Here is a 20,225-nt window from a genome sequence, read left to right as displayed (position 1 = left end):
CGACAGAAATACAGAATTTATTCATGACAGAATTCTGGGAAGCACAAGCTTGGCATTTCTCAACTGCACCGAGGAAGTGCTTTCACACAGATGGAAAAGGAAGGATTATTGCACACCAGCATGACCGCAGCAAAGGTAACACGATTACTTCAAGCTGTAATGACAGCACTGGAAGTCTGCTAAAACCTGGGAAAATGTCTGTTTTTAAGAAGTGAATGAAGCATTTATTTGGAACAGGGGAATTCTGTTTGGTTAAAAGACATCAATTATGTTTATTTCAGTATTCACCTAGGATAATGTTAATCTCTCAGAAACAAGGTAAGAACAGTATATTGTAGAAGCAGAACCCACACCCTAAAATCAACCAAGCAGCAAAGACATAGTATTTGTCTTACCTACCTTCGTACAAGAGAAGCATTTAACCACAACATTCTTCTGTTCACTATAAGACTAATATTGCTTTGAGAGAGTTGCTCCTTCTCTTACAGGACTGAGTCAAACAGTATTTGTTGGTCTTTATGATGGGATAACTGATGCGAGCAGAAGTAGGAAAAGCCAGCACGAAGAACAGGGTTGTATTGAAGTTTCTCGCTATACAAAGTGAGAAACAGACAGTTAAATGCCAACCCGAAGAACTTCTTGATCGCATGCCTACTTCCTAGTATAGCTGTTACTTCGGTGCATAAACTCTAGAGAGTTTAAACCTTTGTGAACCTGAAAAGGGGCGTTTGAGTGAAATTACTAAGCTTGCAAGTGCAAACTCATGGGAACATGGGTTGGTGCTGAAAACAGATACTGAACTAAGGAAAAAAGGAAAACCAAAGCTTGGGTAGACATTTTGAGGTTCTCATGTCTGCCTAAGGCATGCTACATTTGAAAGGTGCCTGGTAGACTCCTTGTTATGAGCCTGTGCATTTATAAGCCTTAAACAGCTTTGGTTCCCTGCTTGTTTGCACTCTGCCATACCTTAGAGTACTCCGACAAGTATGGGAACAAGGGTGGCCATTTCCCATGTTTTCCGATTTACTCCTTGTTTCATAAGCAAAAAAGCAAGCCTATTGAACAATATGTTTTGATTTTTTTTTTTTTTTTTTTTTTTTTTAATTTACTCTCAGAAGGTTCCTGTCTCAAAGGTAGATTTATCACCCCGGGTATACAAACAAGAAACCTGGAAAAGAAACCTGCACAGAGTGCACACACTTGCACAGAAAGACCCTGGGCAACATCCATCTCTCCTAACCACAGCGATTTAAAGGTCGTCTGGCCTAAGGTGCTTGCAGCACCTCCACAATCAAAACCAATTCTGTCTTAGAGCATGATTCATTTCCCTCTGCATGCACCAAGCTCTCTCCCTGTTGATTATAAAGAGGACCTAGATGAGTAGTTCAGGTCAGGTAAATGACTTTTAAAACTGCTGCAGTTGAGTAAGATCCACTGCTATTGACTGAAATGGGGTGGGGTTCAGGCAGAAAGTGAAGCTGCACAAAAGTCCATGGCAAAGAAGGGCCTTGATTTCTGAATCTCCACCTTAACTGGTAAAGGACACAGATGAGCTTTCAAGGGAAAAACAAATCCAATACATGTAGATTACTTTAAAAATCAACACCTAATACACAGATAATCCTTTTTTTTTTTTTTTTTTTTTTTTTTTTTAAGAGTCATTAACAGCTATTACTTTTTCTTCCTAATTAACCTAGATGTATAAAACATCAAGTGAAGGGTGCACTGTTTTTAAGAAGAAAGTTTTGTTATTAAGAAATAACAAAACAAGACACAAACACAAGTATTAGAAAAACTCAGTGCATTCCCATACAATCACACCAAATACTTTTTTTTTTTTTGATGAGGTTCAGCTCAACAGTGTCTGGTTAAGTACATAGCACACCCTCATACCTACTGGCTGTCACAGAACATATAAAATTGATATATTTGTCTGTCCTCCTCTCTTTTGTCCAGTTTGTAAGGTCTGCTGTATGCTAAGACATCTCAGGAATAGAGCTGTCACTTGTGTGATCTTGTTCAACACACGTTTTTCCTTGTTCTTTGCTGCCGTTCTGTGCTGCTTCTCCCACCAGGCCATTTAACTTGCTTCCACCCAGCTCAGCTTAAAGCACAGCTGCTTAAATGCAGAAAACTTTAAAGGAAGCCTTGGAAGCAGTTCAGAAGCAATCTTTCTGCCATAATGTTTTTGCTAGTCATTGACAGTTTCAAAACTTCTCCTATATATATATATGATATAACCCTTGTCTAGATATATACATATATATATATAAATATACAGATGCACTTTATATATATATACTTTAGTTCACATATGTATACGTGAACTAAAATTCTATTTATATATAAACTTTTGTGTATTATATATATGGAAGATACATATTCTTTGTGTGTGTATATATATAATACACAGAAGTTTACACACACACACACAAATGCAGCATTTTAGTTCAGACAGGTCTGTGGTTTGAGAAGCATCCCCTAACTGCCCCATGTCAGCTCACAAAAGGGCAAAGTCTCTGAAAGCATGGACTGGACATATTTTGGAGGTAATTACACCAGACAAAGGGAGAGGTTTGGCTCTATCTATGGCTGCCAACACATATCTGCTTCCCAAACTGGCTAGCACTTCTCACCTCTTCTGCTAGACCCCAGCTAGTGAAGTGGCGCAAACTGAGAAAGGCCTTGGCAAGTTGTGGAACTTGGTGGGTGACGGAATTTAGAAGATACATCATTTTAAAATACATTACTTTTAATATTTACTCTGATTAAAATAAATAAATAAATGAAAAACCTCACAGCCAACAGAAATTTTAAATGGAATAGAAGCCATAGCAACCATGTGAAGCTAATCTTTAACCTCTCTGGTCTTGATTCACGTAATTATAATTGTGTTAAATGCAATGCCCTTTGATTCAAAAATATCACCATTACTGTAACGGAAAAAGTAATTAGTTTTTTTAATTAATGAGAGATTTCAAAATGCACGAAGGGAAGCATTAACTTCTGTTTTTCTTGAGCTATTAAAGTAACGGTATAAAAATATCACATAAAGAAGTCACATCACAGTATAGATCTAGTCCTTATGGCTCTGCTAAGAACTGTGCTTCAAGGTACCAAACATAGCTATGTTTGCAATATCAAGAAAGATTTAATCAGCCAGTTGGACAAAGTAAATGCTTCTTTCTTATCCGCTACAGATAAAAAATAAATAACAAACCTGTGCTAAGAAAAAAAAACACCACCCCAATGGTTCAGTAAAGCTACCCAGAAGAACAGTATTTTATTCTGCCATTACTGTACGTGCCTCATTACACCTGTAACGCTGGTTCCATCAACATAAGCCTCAACACAGTCCTGAAGGGTGAAGTAGTACACAACAGGCTCTGCTCAGGCCCAGGGATTAATCCCACCTGATTTTAGAAGCCTACAGTGTAGACATTTACATCTTAATTAATCATCTATAAGTAATGACACTTCCAAAGTCCAACATACGTAGACAGAGCACAATATTATACGTTAGGCCCCAGAAGCCTATTTCTGTCCATTAGCTATAAAGGAACCACAGATTACCTATTTATCCAAAAACATTTAGACACAAGTAAGAACTAGTAAAATGGTGATTCAGTTTCTATTTATTTTTTGAAAAATTGTTAACGATTTTCCCCCACCACAGACACTCTGTATTTCAGTCTGACACCACTGTAAGTCTCTCTAATGAAGGAATTGAAGATTTGGCACCTTTTAGGTAATATTTTTGCAAGGAGGTAAGTAGCACAATTAGGAGTAACACAGGATTTCACTGTATCTTTTGCCTCTCCACAATCCAGACTTGGATCATTTCTCAAGCAAGTTACCTTAGCACTAAACACTGCTTCTCAGTGGGCACTTTTCTATAGATTGCATCAACACAATCTAAACTATTTCTTGAAAATCACCTCTCCGAAATACAGATCCTGAAAGTACTCTGGGTGATTAGAAAAACAAAGTAGCTTCAAAATCTTCTGGAAGGCTTTAGAGCAACTTCTGGAAGGGTTTCTGGTTAAGAGAGATTTAAAAATGATATGGTCTGCTTGCACAAAATAATTCTGTAGAGTAAGCAAGGTTGAAAGTAAATTACTTGAAAGTACGGCTGCTTAGCTGTGCAGAACCTCCTGTGTGAGACAAAGTGCTCCCTGGTGTAACGTCACTAAATTCTGTGTCATCATCTTACTATAAAAGATGCGTTTTTGTTTAAAATTGAGATGAGCAATTAAACTGGAGGGTATACTGGTACAAAATACAGCACAGACTTACTCCATGATCCATTCTATATGCAGACACTTGTGCCATCGCAAAGTGATCTACCCCGCTCCAAGAGCTGTCAGTGTTTTGACCATTTTAAGAGATAAACAAATAATGTGTAAAGGATAATTGAGTTATGCACCATCCAACCTGCAAATTCAAGAAGATACTGGGAAGGCTCAAAATATCAGAAAGCAGAAATGCAATAAAAATACCATAGCTGCAATTGTTCACTACTGAAGGTTAACTATACTGCTCTGTTTGTTAGCGAAACAAAATCAGAAGTTTGACATTTAGCACCAATAAAATACTTATAGATGCTCTCCAACCAAATCAGTTTGCCTGGAGAAGTGGAGGGGAAAAAAATCAACAACAATGACAACAAAGAACACCCCAAAAATGAAAAATCAGAACAGAGGACTACAGGTTAATGAGGTATTTAAAATGAGAAAATAGGAATTCATGCTTCAACTTGCATTCTCCAAATTATTTTTATGTATTACAATACTTTGTGTATCACAGCTGTAGATTTCCAACTCTGAAATTACCCCTACAACTGAACATTTTGAAATTGATCTTGGCAAGACTGTCAACAAGAGAGGAAAAAAACAACAAATTGAATGTCATTGATTAAACCTGAAAGCGAGAGGTTTCGGGTTCCTTCAAGATACAAAGCACGCAAATGGAGCTCAGCTGCCACAGCTAAAAGAAATAAGACTTGAAAATAAGGCCCTGCTTCACTAGGTGTATAAATCTGGCATATTAAGCAGATACACTGTGACACAGACCTTAGACTAAATGCGTTCACATATGCATCAATGACAGCAATATTGTACACTCTTTTGTTTCAAACAAAGCCAGCTTCACTGTCCTTAATCTCCAATTATACTGCTGTCCTCTACCTCATCCTGTAAAAGAAAAAAAGAAAGAAGAAAAAATAGACTGGATAATTAGAGTTCAAAAACTTCTTCCATGAATCTTCAAGTTAAAACTTTGAAAACAGGATTCCTTATGATTGCAGTGCTCCAGAGCATACCAACAACTTTCCCATACTCAACATCAGCGGAACAGGGAATGGTAACAAAATCTGCAGAAACGGTATTCAAATGTCCAAAGATCATAAAGAGACCCATGCTCAAGGAAATGCCCCCTATATAAATATATATAAAGCAGTGGTCTAGTCGCAAAAGAAGACAGATCTAAAAAATTGCCAAAAAAAACGAATCGAGGAGTAAGAACATCGTATTTATGCTCCAGAAGGGGCAGAGGGAGAGGCTGCCAGCAAAAGAGTTTGGTTAAAGCCTGCAATGACTGCAATTCATCCGTTGTCTGTAGTGATTACTCCGTGTTTGTCCATGGAGGGACCAAGTTTTCATTCAGCATGGATTTCTTGTTTAATCTTCAGTAATCAGTCTTTAATACACTGGACGAGCCCTTCATACAGATGGAGGCTGTGTTCTATGTACTGCAGTGCACGTAGTATCTTTAAGACAAAACGTGTGCCATTTTGCAAGCCAGAGACACTGGCGAGGACACAAAAAGAAGCTGTTCTCCCCAGATCCCTGAGATAATTTACTTTCTCTTCAAATCAACTCGATTCAATCCTGAGTCATGTCCTGCTACTAAGCACGGCATGCTCCAGTTTCTTGGGCAGCAAGGGCTACACCCTGCATACACACGGTTTTCCTGCTCGTCGGCAGGCAGTCTGGTGCTGCTGAAGCCTTTGACAACCTGACAGAATGCAAGTGAAAACAGAACGGAGCTCAGACAGGCACAGACAAGGGTCAGGATCCCCACTACTCCTTGTCCTGACCAGAATCAAACTGAGATCTCCAGTATTTTTTATTACACCAAAGCAATCCAAGCAGCACACAGAAGACAACTTGGAGAAAACCCCCGAGCCTGTATAGCACTATCCAAGCAATGGCAATGATTACTGATGCCAACCCATGACATATTCAATGGCACACTTCACATTATTCCAATGACCCTACACATAACACGATAATCAGATACAACATAGTTTTATCTCGTATTCAACCAGCTTGTGTGAAACATTCCTTCTGTTTATCTGTCTTAAATGCTGAAAATGAACTGTGTATTTCAACTTAATTGCAACTGCAGCCTTCATGAGTTTATTTTTATACATACATATATCTGAAGAATATGCTCCTACTTTAAGTTTTCATAAAATATTGACATTTGTGAAGAAATACTTGTGCTCTTTCTTTTTTAAGAGTTAACTTAGACATTAGCTTGGAAACTGCTTTAGCCCCTAAGCCACCTCCCCACTGCTACATTTAATGAGAATACTTAGTTTCACTATTACTTTACAGCATGTTCAGTCTGACATGTCTTCAATTTACAAAGTACAAAAAATGATTATTCCATAATATGACATTGCCTATTAGAAATGAAAGAAATACAATTTAATTTGAATTGTATTACTAATTTACATCTACATATAGCTTATTAACTGCTGCTGGCTTCTCGGTTGGGAAGAAGAGATAGGAAATGTTTTGATTTATGCAATAATTAGAGTAAGACCAGGGTACTTTCCATATTTAAACCAGATTTCTTCCCTGAAGAGTGACTTGTCACACCAAAGTCCTGCGGATTCCATATTTCTCTCCTGGACACTAAGACAGAGAACATTTTGGGTTCCAAGTGCAAGTTTTGCCTCTAAATTTGAACCCTGCAAGTTTCATCAAAATCCAGCTGGGGTTGTTACTTTTCACATTACTGAAAATCCAAGGCAGATAAAAATTACATTGTTTTGAAAAAAAAAAAAAAAAAAGTGTCTCTTTTTACAGACACCAGGCACATTCAAAATCTGGATCTTCAATGGCTTAAAGGAATTACTGCTCTGAGTCAGGACAACACAGAGCATACTTCCCTCACCAAAATGTTTATTTTTCACAGCCACTTTAAATCCTTTTGCTCCTTTATCAAGGATCAGCATTTGGCTTCATAATTAAGATTTTTTTTTTACTCCAGTTTTTCATGGGAAATAATTTACAAATAGATTGGAAAATTCATGCTACGGAAACAGGAAATTTGAGATGTGTGAAAACAGTAATGGAATTAAAATTTATTTTTTTCCTGGATCAGAGAGATCTATTCAATAACTGACCTTTCATCTTCACATTTATGAAGATAAGAAGACTCTACACATTATTAAAGATTCAACTCCTACGTAGGCTTGAAAAAACAAAGCAGCAATGTAGGACAGGTCTTTTCTTCCTCCTCATTAACACCTTACATCAAGACAACCTGAGATTCACACAGCATTGCTACATTTCTAACCCCTCAGTAACACCTGTATATGAAAACAAATGTTTAGTGTTCTTGAGCAGTAAATAGAAAAAAAAAAAAAAAAAAAAAAAAAAAAACACACAACTTACAATAGAGGACATGTTTTCCTTATTTCAGGAAATGATGTAACACAAAAAAAGAAGAGGGAAGTCCCTTGTCTCGTTCTGTCAGGACATCACCATCACCACCTAATACCTGTTGCTTCAGACCCATCTCTCAGATGGGTCTCACCTCTTATACCTCACTGATGTTTATTCCACTTTATTAAAACTGTTGATGTTTCTCTTTTCTTTGGAAGGATTCACAACTACATTGACATTAGCAGCAGGGTTATGAAGTCAGATAGTCCTGAAAAGAAAGCCCTTTCCAACAGATGACATCACGAATTCTCAGTAATCAAGCAGTATTGAACAGGACTATGGATTTGACCTGCTTAAACTTGCAAGAGAATCATTTTTATATTTTTGTAATCATCTCCCAGGAGGCCAAAAGACTTAGTCTCTCTGAAACATGTTTAAAAATAGATAACATTGTCTTTAAAAATTTAAACTTGTAGCCATCAATTGATGCTGCACTATCTGATATCACACTTGGTATGCCACACAACAGATAGATGGATCTCTGTGATATAACCACACCTGGCAGCATATATTCTGTACTCTCTCTCCATACAATCTCCTAATATGTAACTTCCCCACCTAGATAGAAAATACATATATAATGCCACTTTTGGAGAACAAATCTAAAGTCCCAAACAAATTTACACAAATAATATCACATTCCAATTTTTGTCCCACCTTCTATTTACTGCATTTTCTTGAACAGCAGTGTTTCTTTCATCTGGTAAATATTCCTAGTATTAGTATTTATACTTGATGGGCATTTCACTTTCCTTTGTTATTGATATGCTTCAATTTATTTCTGTTTACTTTTATCTCTTTTTCCCCATCTTTTCCCTGTGGTTTCATGCATCTACAATCAGTAGTTCCCCCAGTAAGGCATGATATCCAACACATTTTCATAGCACAAAACGACCACCACTATTCCCTGAAAATTACATCTTTATTTTTTCATAAAAGTTATTTTCCTTCGCATGTAGTTCACACACAGAGCCAGTATCAATCATTTCCCCAGCACACAATCTAAGATGACAGTAGACTTGTTCATCCCAATATGATTCCTGACACATGAGGAATGAAGATATGTTGCTGGCAGCTATTTCTACCTCCACATGCAAGGTTTAACTATTGCCATTCTCATCTTTATGCTGTGAGTAAAACTGCATCAGTCTGCAATGAGAGGTTGTCTTTCTGGAAACAACAGCAATCAAAGATGACCTCAGATGACCAACTTGGCCAGACAACCAAAATCAAGGTCATGACCTGCATGCTCTGCTGCTGGTAGGAAGGGAAATGTGGTGTAAAATTCTAGTGCCCAGATTAATCTGTTCTTTTCACATTATCCCTTCCCAGCTCACAACCTCTAGGGAGGCTGAGCACTGTGAAGAGTAACAGGACACACACAGCTGGGAAAAAGGTGCTACGTGGGGCTGTGAGGACACAGGGCAAAAAGGAGAGAATTGAATGCGGAAGGAGATATTATGCTCAGACCTAGATCTGTCGTGGTCATTGCTGTCTTGTCTTTGGAAGTGCAGGGTCCAGAGAAACTGCAGCACAGAAGGTGCCTGATGAGACCTTTCTTTGCGGAAGAATTTCCTAGCAGTGCTAACGTACAGTTCAGCCCTGGATTTGAGAGTTATGCAGAAACAAGGGATGATTTAATGAATCAGAGAATCACCCTTTTGGAAGGGAAGTTCTTCCTAATATGCAACCTAAACCACCCCTGGTGCAACTTTAGCCCATTCCCACCCAAAAAAGAAGCACTCACACAGAGCCCCTGAGAATTGGCAAGAGCTGTTTATTGCCAGCCAAAGGCGGCGGTGCTGGGAGCAGCCTGGAAGATGCCCTCCCGGGGACAAAGAGGAGGGTTGGGGGGCTGAGGGCCCCTTTTCTGGGGCTGGCTCCCCCGCACCATTTGGCTTGCCAGAGAGAAAGGCTGCCCCTTGGCCACAGGGACTGCCCTGCACCTCCCATCCTGTGCCCTGGGTTTATTTTTAACACTGCTTTTTAGGCAATTTCATTCCATTCTTTACGGAGAAGAACAGAAGCAAGGTGCATCTCCAGCCCTAATTCCCACGTGCGCTTTGTGCTCCGAGTGAAGAATTTCTTCCTCACGTCACATCTCATCTAAATCTCCCCTCCATGTGCTCAAAGCTGTTGTTCCTGGTTCCATGGCTACACTCCCCGACAGAGTCCCTCTCCAGCTCTCTTCTAGGCCCCTTTTATGGGTAAGGTTAGGTGGCCAAAAGGCAGGACTGAGCAAACTGCAGCCTCCTCTACCTGGTTCCACATGACGTACAACCTGAGTTCTGTGGGATACACCAGGCAGAACTTCCAACTCTTTGCAGAGGCCTGCTTTGGCTTGGCTGCTTCCAAGTAAAGCCTGCCGTTACTTATCCAGACACAGAAAGCTTTAACCCAATTGCCATTATCAAGAGGAAACACTGATCCCAATCTTCATACAATTAGAAAATAGTAAAGGAATATATAAAAAAGAATAGCATATGCTTTTTTTTTTTTTTTTTTTCATTTGTTACTTTTTACAACTATTTTTACACACTAAATACTTGGTACAAATTGTTTTCTTTAGCGAGGGCTTGTATTGTGAAGTACTGAAACAGCACAACACAAGGAAACTTCTCCAAACCTCCTGAAGTTGAGAAAATAGCCTGTGTGTGCTCAAGCAAACAAGCAAGAAAGACAAACATATCGACACTACTGTGTTCAACACTAAATGCATGCCCAGGGATAGTTCCAGCCAAGTCAGCCATCTCCAAAGGAATGTATTTAATAAAACCTAATTGCTATAAAAACCAAAATGTAATTCAACAGGAGATCATGGAAAATCATAGCAACACTATAAAGGACTGATTGTCTTCCGTAACTGTCATAGATTCAGAAGATAAAACAACATTTGTAGCTTAAAAGAACCGCACTGCGTAGGTAAAATAATGTATTGCTATTACTTTTACTCTCAAGCTCTCTCCTTCACAGTTTACTAGTAAGTAGCTTTGAAACATTTATTTTCCCCAGAGTCCTGGCTAGCTTACATTGCAAAATTTCAATGGCATGTGGAAAAACCTTGTTAAAAACCCAAGAGCAATGCTTGAGATCCGTCTTTTTTTTTGTATCTATAATAAACAGAAGACTACTTTACAGCGTTTGGTTGAACAAAGAAATGAAAACCAACACTACTGCAGGTGCTGTTATAAGGAGGAGATGCAAGCCAAATTGCCACAGGAAATCTTTACTCACATCACAATAATGGAGAGCCTTAACTTGGGGCCTGACCAGGAGAGACAAAGGATTTGGAAAACATCAGAAATCACAGAAGAAACGTTGCAACACTAAACCAAGATTAGCTAAACTGTCATTCAAGCAACTACTTGGAGACTTAGCCATTTGCAGGATGCAAATCACGTTTAAGTTGATTATAGTACATTATTACATGCTGAAGCCAGACGATACGATGAATTCCAATTCTGAGTACAAGGAGCACTTGATGTCACCCTTTAATCGTGCCATTCTATCACTACTCATCTTGCATCAATAGATTTTCAGTCCCAGGATCACAGTTTAATGGCAGTTAATGGCCTCATCTCTTCACCACTGATGTATCAGAGCAGACTACTAAGCAGCAGCTCGCTCCAGAGAGCGCTTACCTTTGTTGACTTGCATCAAGCAGCTGCGCTGCTAACCAAGCAAATGACCATTCCAGAAGAAACTGCATCTTGCTGTTTCTGGAAACATCACAGTGTCTGAGTTTTCTTTCCTCAGTTTCATTTCTGACAGAGCCTAAGCTCCTGACCTGTCTGCAATTGTCAGGAACTGAACAGCCCAATAAAAAAAAAAAAAAAAAAAAAAAGCCCATTAAAGTTGTTTCTGACATTTTTGATTCATTTGCTATGACAAATCTTCTGTGTACATCACGTGGTTGTTGTTTTGCTTTGTTTCAGTTTATCTTCTTAGCAGTAACCACTAAAACGCAGGTATCTTAGCAAAAAAACAACTGATACTTTGAAGATGGAAAAACAAACAAACAAAACAAACTAGGCAGTACTCCAGCCAGGTAGCAGTTGAAAATGCAGTGTTTTTGATGATGAATGTTGTGTGCACATTCCTCACCTTCAGCACAGCTCATAGCCACAACTAGGTACAGCTTCTCACTGTGAAATTCACTTTGCTCAATAATGGCTCAGTGATATCTTGTATTATTGTAACTGATGTGATCAGTAACGTCTGTACTTGCTCTTACTTTCTCTGTAACATACTGACAAAAATAAAAAACTAACATAATAATAATAATTTTAAAAAAAGAAAAGGCTATAGTCTTCCAGGTATTCCATAAACCCACCCAGTAACCATTCAACCACAGATACAGGAATGCCTTTCACAGGAAAGGACCCTCTTTATAACAGACCCATAATTAAAGTACAGATATGCAAAACAGCCATGTTGGAACAATCATTATCGTCTTCACTGCACTGCCCGAACATGCACTTCATGGCTAGTACCGTTTAGGACCTCATAAGCTTTCAGACTATTGCAAATAAAGGTGATACACTCCAGCAGCTCACTCATCTGACCATTCCTATTGTCTCTCCATGGTCCCAGTGCAACAAAGATTCGAAGGAACTTGAATGTTCTACCTTCTTCAGAAAGACAAACAGTCAACGAGTTGTGCTTCTAACCACAAAAAGTATAAACAAGTTACCTTTTAGTCAATTCCAGTGTATTGTTAAGCAGAGAAAGCAGCTGATTAAAACATGTCTGGATCTGAGTAATCCACGACCAAGCACAGACCTACGGGTACAGCAAACCTAACCTACCATAGCACTACTAACAACACCCAGAGTTATCTGCACAACCAAGCTGAACATTTGCCACTCGTTTCCAAGGAATTTATTGAAAATCACCCCTGAAAAGATGCAGAGCACTCCCCTGTCTGAGGACTGGAAGGTAGGAGTAAGGAGAAGTAAGGAAGGCCTTTGTAAAGTTCACGTAACAAAGCCATCGATCCTTCCCAACACGCAGCTGTACAACAGGGAAAAAAAAAAAGGGGGAGATGGAACTGGCACTATTTCCAGCTCACAGCATGGAGACAACCTGCTTCCAGATCCTAAGAAGAGAGCACCAGGATGCAGAACACTGCACACCAGGCACCGTTCTGCTGCCTTCTTCCCTCCGTGCACCACCACGAGCCCCCAGCCCAGCAAACCATCGCCACTGGTGATCTGCTTGCTGCTGCTAGAACAGCACGGGCACAGAGCAGGAAGAGCTGTTCCCTAACATCATGTCCCACGTAGCAGTGGGCTGGACTGCTGGAGTTAAAGCCAACTGCAGCAGTCTGAACAAGTGGTGATAGAAATGCAAGTCACACACGGCACTTTGGATGAATAGTGAATTATAGTAAAATAATAAGGAGAAAGGAAAAAAAACAAAAACAAAAACAAAAACAAAAACAAAACACTAACAAAGAGCAGGATTCTGGAATCATTTTGACATTAATTCCAAGTTTTATTTCTTATTTCAGAAGATGATACTGAGCAGAAGAAATGTTTCACAGTATCGATTCTGAAAACTGTCAGTATTCTGTAGAACCATTTTGTAGATGCTTTTATATCTTCTAACAGAATGAGGCCCCCATCCTGACCTAGATCTGCAAGCACTAGTATCATGAAAACATTATTAAAAAATAAAACAAGCAAGAGAAATGTGACTGCATGAAGTAAAACAAAAAACAACAACAAATACCATTTTTACACTGTTGTTAGTCTGTAACATTCTGCTTAAGCCAATACCAAAGAAATCTTTCAGTTAGTTCCTAGGCTGATAAGTATTTTTTCCCCCCATGAGTGAACTCAGACTTTCAGACCATGACTGAACAATAAGCATAGCAAAAGATGGTAGCTTGAGAAAAATGCAATAAATATTGAGGAGCTCAAGTCTGGCATTTGTGTCTTTTTGTAGGATATTCTAGAAATATTACCATAGGCTTTATACAGGTTTAAAGTTGAAAATTACTCCTGAAAATGGAATACATAGATATTACCATGTCTGTGTTTTTTCTCTGTGCTGCTTCCTTTGCTGTTACAGTCATTTAATTGTTCTTCTCATACAGAAAAATGTAGTTTCTCCACTGCTGAGCTACAGGTGTTTTCACAGAACTTTGGCAGCAAACTAAAGCCTATTAACTTCAACTGCTACCACTTTATAGCACTTACATCAACTCTACGTTTCACAGATTCTGTAATAAAAACAAGTATTGATTTTCATTTTTATCGACTTACTTGCTTTCTTTAAATGGGGGAAAAAGTGCTCTATCCTGCCATTGGCCTCCTGCTTCTAAAGCTTATGCCTTTAAAGCCACATATAGCCCAAATAAAATTCAAGATAAGAGATATTAATTCAATACAAATCAGAGAGACTTAGAAGTAAATCTGAAAATTACTCAAGCTCCCAAGGTATGGCATCTATCCTAATATTTCTCTAGAGCATATAATTTTGTGTACTGAAGTGAACAAATCCTGAAGTGGGGTGTTTGGAAGCCTCGTGTCCCTCAGTGAGGCAAAACATGATCAAAAAAAAGTGAAAATGTACATTTTAACTTAATCACCTCAGCTTCTTATCTTATTTCAGCATCTGAAGTTCAGTTTCATTACGAGAAATAGCTCATGGCAAAGGATAATACACAACTATGACTTCCAAAAAAAACACAAACGGTTCAATTACTTTATTGAACCCTGTTTTGAAAAACCTGGAAGCACACAGACACACAGTGAAAAAAGGTAGTAATACTAATTCAAAAAATGTTGCTTTGCCTTGTAGATTAAATGTATTTTCTGAGAAAAGATAATGCAGAAACCTATTCCCAGTAATTTTTTCAGCCCAATAAATTAATTGCCACCAAATTTTTGTAAAATAAAAAAAAGTCCTTCCAAGATTAGACAGAACACATGTAAATTACTGCAGGATTAGGACATAAATCAATTTACAATGTCACATAACTGCTTTAGTCACCAGACTGTATTTGCTGACTTTGTTAATTCATTGCTCCTTTTCTAAGCAGGTGGAAGCAACTGTGTTCCCAAATGTGAAAGTGTTCCTGAAGGTCATAAGTTGGTGAAAGAACTGCACTTCAAATACCTGATTGATGGAGGGAAGATAACTATAGAGCTTTTTCCTAATAAAATAAAGGAGAAATGGTGAAATTAATGAAGGAAAAGTGCTATACAGCTAGACAAAAAAGCAGGAAATAAGAGTTAATATGGAATAAATTCTTCTTGATGCATCACTCCTTACAAACATGGTTGGAGAAGGGCCCAGAGTACATTTAACATGGAGCAAGATGCTGTGCACCGCTTCGACATTTTACTCGAATTGGGTCTGATCATTTTAATATGGGTTGAACAGCAGCAAAAGAATGATTACAGAGGTGAAGTATCAACACAGAGTCTCAGAGTGTCCAACACTAATTGAGTTTTCCTTAGGAAAGCACAGTAACGCTTCGGAACAAGTACACACTAGAGCAACGGTGCTGATTAAGTTGGCTCTTTAAAGAAAAATTTTCAAGACTAAGACTTGAACAGACAGACACAAGCAGAAGATACCAAATGCACGAACTGCATATGTGGATACTTCTCTTAGAAGACTAACAAGAGGCTAAACACAGACAGTTATCCCCACATTACCTTGCCCTTCCCCAAACCAGACACGCAGCCCCTAGAGGCATGCCCACCAAAGGACGGCAGATGTTTAATATTTGCAGCTAATTCTTCATCAAAAGCCAACAAATTCATCGCCTCCACGTGTGGTCAGTAAAGGACAGCATGATGTGGATAGCTACTCTTTGAATCTCAGAGCCGCGAAACTTGGGACTGCTCCCGAATTTCAATTCTGTGCTGCTCTTGAATGCAACTCAGTTTGGCTGCGCTGACAGCTACTGTCAGCATCTCTCCGGAGCTGAATGCAGGCCTGGTTATCCGCTTGCTGTCAGGAGGAGGAGAGTTTTCATTCTTATCAGGAGTTTTCACCACAGTTCCCAGGCACCACTATTTTCCAATAATTATTACAATAGCTGGTTTTTCAAACCCCAGAATTTGAAGTAAACGTTATTATACAAAAATGTTAACTCTCATTTACACGATCACTTTTCCATTTATTAGCTAGCTAAAGGGGAAAACTACCTAAAAATGAATTGTTGAAAACCATCATGAATTTTTGAAGTCTGCTCTGAGTTTTAAACGCTTAGCAGAGGAATGGAAGTTTCTGCCAATTCTGCAACACATATAGCTCATTTCATTAGATCAAGAAACAAAGTAAGTCTTTGTATCTGACGTAAAGTAATATATAAATTACAAGATTAATTACAGATGTTACAGAAAAGCCATAATGTAAGAACTGAGTTACCTCACAAAGATGTGAGCATCATCATCATTCCCCCATGGCTCCCCTGCTCCCTTCCTGAGCATCTTTATACAGGTACTCCCTGTCCCAGCTCACGTGTATTTCCCAATAGAATATCCATTTCTCTTGTGCAAAAAGTCTTCCCCAAAGCTGACCTTAATCTCTATGATCTGCTCAGACGATTCATGCTACCAGAAACATCTCCTCCTATCTCCTCCTCACATAACCTTTGAGAAAGGTGCAGAGAAACGTATGTGAGCGTAAACGGGTCACATTCACAATGTGGTTTTGCTATATCCTCTGAGTACTAGTACCAGTAACACAATGTCCTTCATACTTAAGAAAATGCATACGCTGAAATAAATGTAGAGTCCTTTTTTTTTTTCTTTAAGTAAAATATTGTTCACATCATTTTGGACTATAAAGGTTTTACAGTTCTGAGGAGCCATGAAGTCCCCTTTGTTTGCTGGGGAAGAAAGCAAATTTGTATGAGAAACTGAATGCAAAGTTAAAAACATATCAGAAAACCTGCAAAAAGTGAGAATACAGCCAGAAATAACATATTAAGGAGGTAAGAGGCAAAACCATACCTGAAAAATTGGCACACTTTAAGAAAAACAGATTACACTTATCTCACCTGTTTCTTCTTCACCAGATAAGCAATGAAAATGTAAACACAACAAAGATTTTTAAAGTATCACTGTTAACTAGTCAGCTCACAGTCACTATTTCACTTTTCCTTACCATATTTTTTTTCTCTTTTGAATTTGAGTACATGATGGAGAGCTGGTAGTTAGATCAGCATAGTCACCCAGAAACTACCTAGAAAATCAGGAAGCTCAAACATCCGACTGTCGTAACTATGGAAGAGAAGGCAAATCTGAATTAGGAGTATGCTGTATAGAACTTGACAAAGGACTGTTTACATAATAGAAAACAATTCATACATTCCATAACTTGATAGGCCAAATCTGTTAACTAACAGGCACTTTCCCATTTTATCTTAAGCTTAGAAACAGAATATAACCATTAAAATGACTAATATTAAAGAAAGTCAGAAATTCATACAGAAAAGAGGAATGCACTTCTGTGACTCATGAACTGCACAACAGGATTTTATATTGCTCATTAAGGTTTCTTCCTGAACTGTACTGAAATACTGAATGTTGGTTACTGAAGCATCACAAAAAGGACCATGTTTTGAGATGCTCAGAGTTGCTTGTCTCTGACAACATGCATAATACCTGTGGTTCGTATAACAGAGAAGTTTTAACAGGTGTTTAGTAACAAGTAACAAAAGTAACAAAAATTTACTTTATTCAAACTAGAAATTCCAAATCCATTACTTTCTCTTTAGTTAAATTTACAAAATATAAGTGTAGCAGAGAGAAAAACTGATCGCTATCTCTTTCAAGAGAAGGAAGGGATGTTCAGTGAAACTACAGTTTCAGCTGAGACAAAAGCTATTTTCCAATGTCATGCAGAGTGGGTGTTGTTACCTCAGGATGGTAAGAAACCGTGCACATCTAGAAAGTCAAAGTTTTGCAGTGAAAATCCAGAGGACCAAATGTGGTTCTTGCTTCTTTCCAGAGAGTCACCAGCCAGAGGACAGCACAATGAGCAAACGTCCATGGGGTGAAGAAGTGTGTTAAATAAGCACGAAAAGCCCTGAGTGTATGATGACATTGAGCTGTTTGTAAATAACAGGCGTTTACACCTTGATAATTCTGCACTTCGGTGTTACAGGGAAAATTGATTATGTGTCATTAGAATGAAAGATTACAGCAGCTGTTAGTAAATTTACAGCAATATGAGACTACTGAAATCTCAAAATGCTTTTAATCAAAATAGTGAGACTTTAAAAGGTCCCATTGAGCCAACGCTGTGGCCTGAGGAATCTTTTCCATCTGAATTAAGTGCATACCCTCCGCAGCATTTAAAGCTAAAATGGCTAATGGAGAAAGACTATAGTGTATCAAAAGCTCTGACTGTATTCAGAAAGGAGTCTGAAGAGAATAAGGACAATCCCTCTCTCCATCTCTATCATAACAGAGATTCAAGAGCTGCTTATCTTTCTGAGATCCTAGGGTGGTGGGGACAGCCATGAGAAATACACAGGAAGAGGATGGAGAGATTAAAGTACAGGATGCTGATTTAGGAAGTGAGAATGTAAGGGACCAAAAGAGCTGGGTCCTAATTATGTGAAGCTAAGAGAAATGCTACAGCACCAGAGAAAGCCAGAGCAGTTGCCATTGATGCTTACAGAGCAACATCAAGATTTGGGAAACTCTTACATTTAGAATTTTTTCCAGGTGTTTTGGTAAAGGAATAGAGCTTTGCAACTGACTTGCTGCATTTCTGGAGACCATCTTCCAAACAAGCAAGGAATCCTCCAGAAAGCACAGAAGAGTAAGCAGTGACTGGCACATCGTGTTGAGTCATTTCTGTATTTTTAATGCCATCCCTTCAAATAGTCCCTGGGTTCCACTGCTACATTACACAGCTAATGCTGTCTGGAAATTATGGAAATTCAGCCTATGGCCCATGTCTCACATGTACTGCTGCTAATTAAGTTCCCCAAGACTTATTGTTGGATTTGAAAAAATAGAAGGGGGAAAAGCTGCTTTTATTTTTCTCCCTGTTTTGGGGAAGGGTGATTTTGAAATAAGCCCTTATGTGGTTATGTACTAGAAAATCTAATTTCAGAACTGTAAACTGTTTTTACTAGAGCTGTTCGACATTAAAGACTTCACATTTTCAGGACCATTCTGTAAGAGCATATTGCACATAATCACAGATACTAAATGTAACTGTCTCATGCTACGTTCCTGCATTCACTGCACTGCATTTTGTGCCTCAACATGGGATTATCAGAAGTCAAACAGGATTTTAACCTAAAAAGAATAGATTAATAGAGTGGTTGGTTTTTTTTAAAAAAAAAAAAAAAAAAAGAAGTCTAACAATGGAATGGAAACTTAACGGATTAATTAATTTAGATGGACCTCAGTGGAATTTTCCTAGGGAAAAGTCATGTTCACCATTAGGATACTGTTCTTGCAGTATCATCGTATTGTGTGCATCATAGGGCAAAACACAAGTGTTACTCCAATAAATTCAAACCTGCCATAAATAGCTGTGCTGCAAACAGACATGCAGGTGTCCTGACACTGAACAGTATCCCACCTGCAGCTGTTACTGCCATTGTAGCTTTGACAAGCACAGGTTATCACAGAATGAATTCACATTGCTTCAAAGAAATGGAACAACTTCACATACAGAAAGTCTTCATATGATGTTTTTCATATGCATAGGGTTTCACCAGCCATATGCTGCCCCCAACTAGGTATCAGCATTATTCAGAATGAAGAAGGAAAAAAAAAAAAAGTCATTTTCTTAAAATTAAATTGGATCAGTTCAGGTCACAACACCCCCCCAAATACCAACAAGGTTTGGAAGTCAACTCCCTCTGCTTTTTGCTCTCAGCTATCACAGACAGCATGCTTCTAGTGCAGACATTCCCATTAAAATAGAAAATTAGGATGTTCGCATTTAATGAACATATTTGCAATTCTGGCCCCAAACACTAGCAAATGAGAGGCCCTCCTCCACAATAATTCACATAAATCGATTTGTTCTCAATAGCAGATAACTCTTCATGAGTCTAGTGGTTCCTCCTTTCCACCCTAGTTTGGCTCATGATCAAAGGAGTAACAAGCACTTACAAATAAAATTGGATTTAGTTTAGCCTGGGAAAGACTTTCTTTGCCAGCCGAAGCCATCCAGCAATATTGATCTAAATTCACAAGTTGTTTTGGGAAAATGAAAAACTCCATTTGAAGCCAGCTTGACGTGTGCCTGAACAAAACTGACCAAGTTCCAGCAAGGAAACCTTTGAAAAACTCCTCCCTTTGGCACTGCAGCAGAGATAAGGAGTCAGTGCTGCTGCTTTCTAGTGTCTTAATATAAAAGACTAGAGTAAGCATGAGAAAAGGTAGAGAAGACCAATATGGATGACTAGAGGTAGGGCACAATTGCTAGAACAACTACACAAACTGCAACTCAGCAGCACAAAGGAAGATGATGAAGAATGTCATAGAGGTC

Source organism: Aythya fuligula, chromosome 7 (genome assembly GCF_009819795.1).
Source record: "Aythya fuligula isolate bAytFul2 chromosome 7, bAytFul2.pri, whole genome shotgun sequence".
Classification (NCBI taxonomy): domain Eukaryota; kingdom Metazoa; phylum Chordata; class Aves; order Anseriformes; family Anatidae; genus Aythya; species Aythya fuligula.
This window is presented reverse-complemented; position numbering follows the sequence as displayed.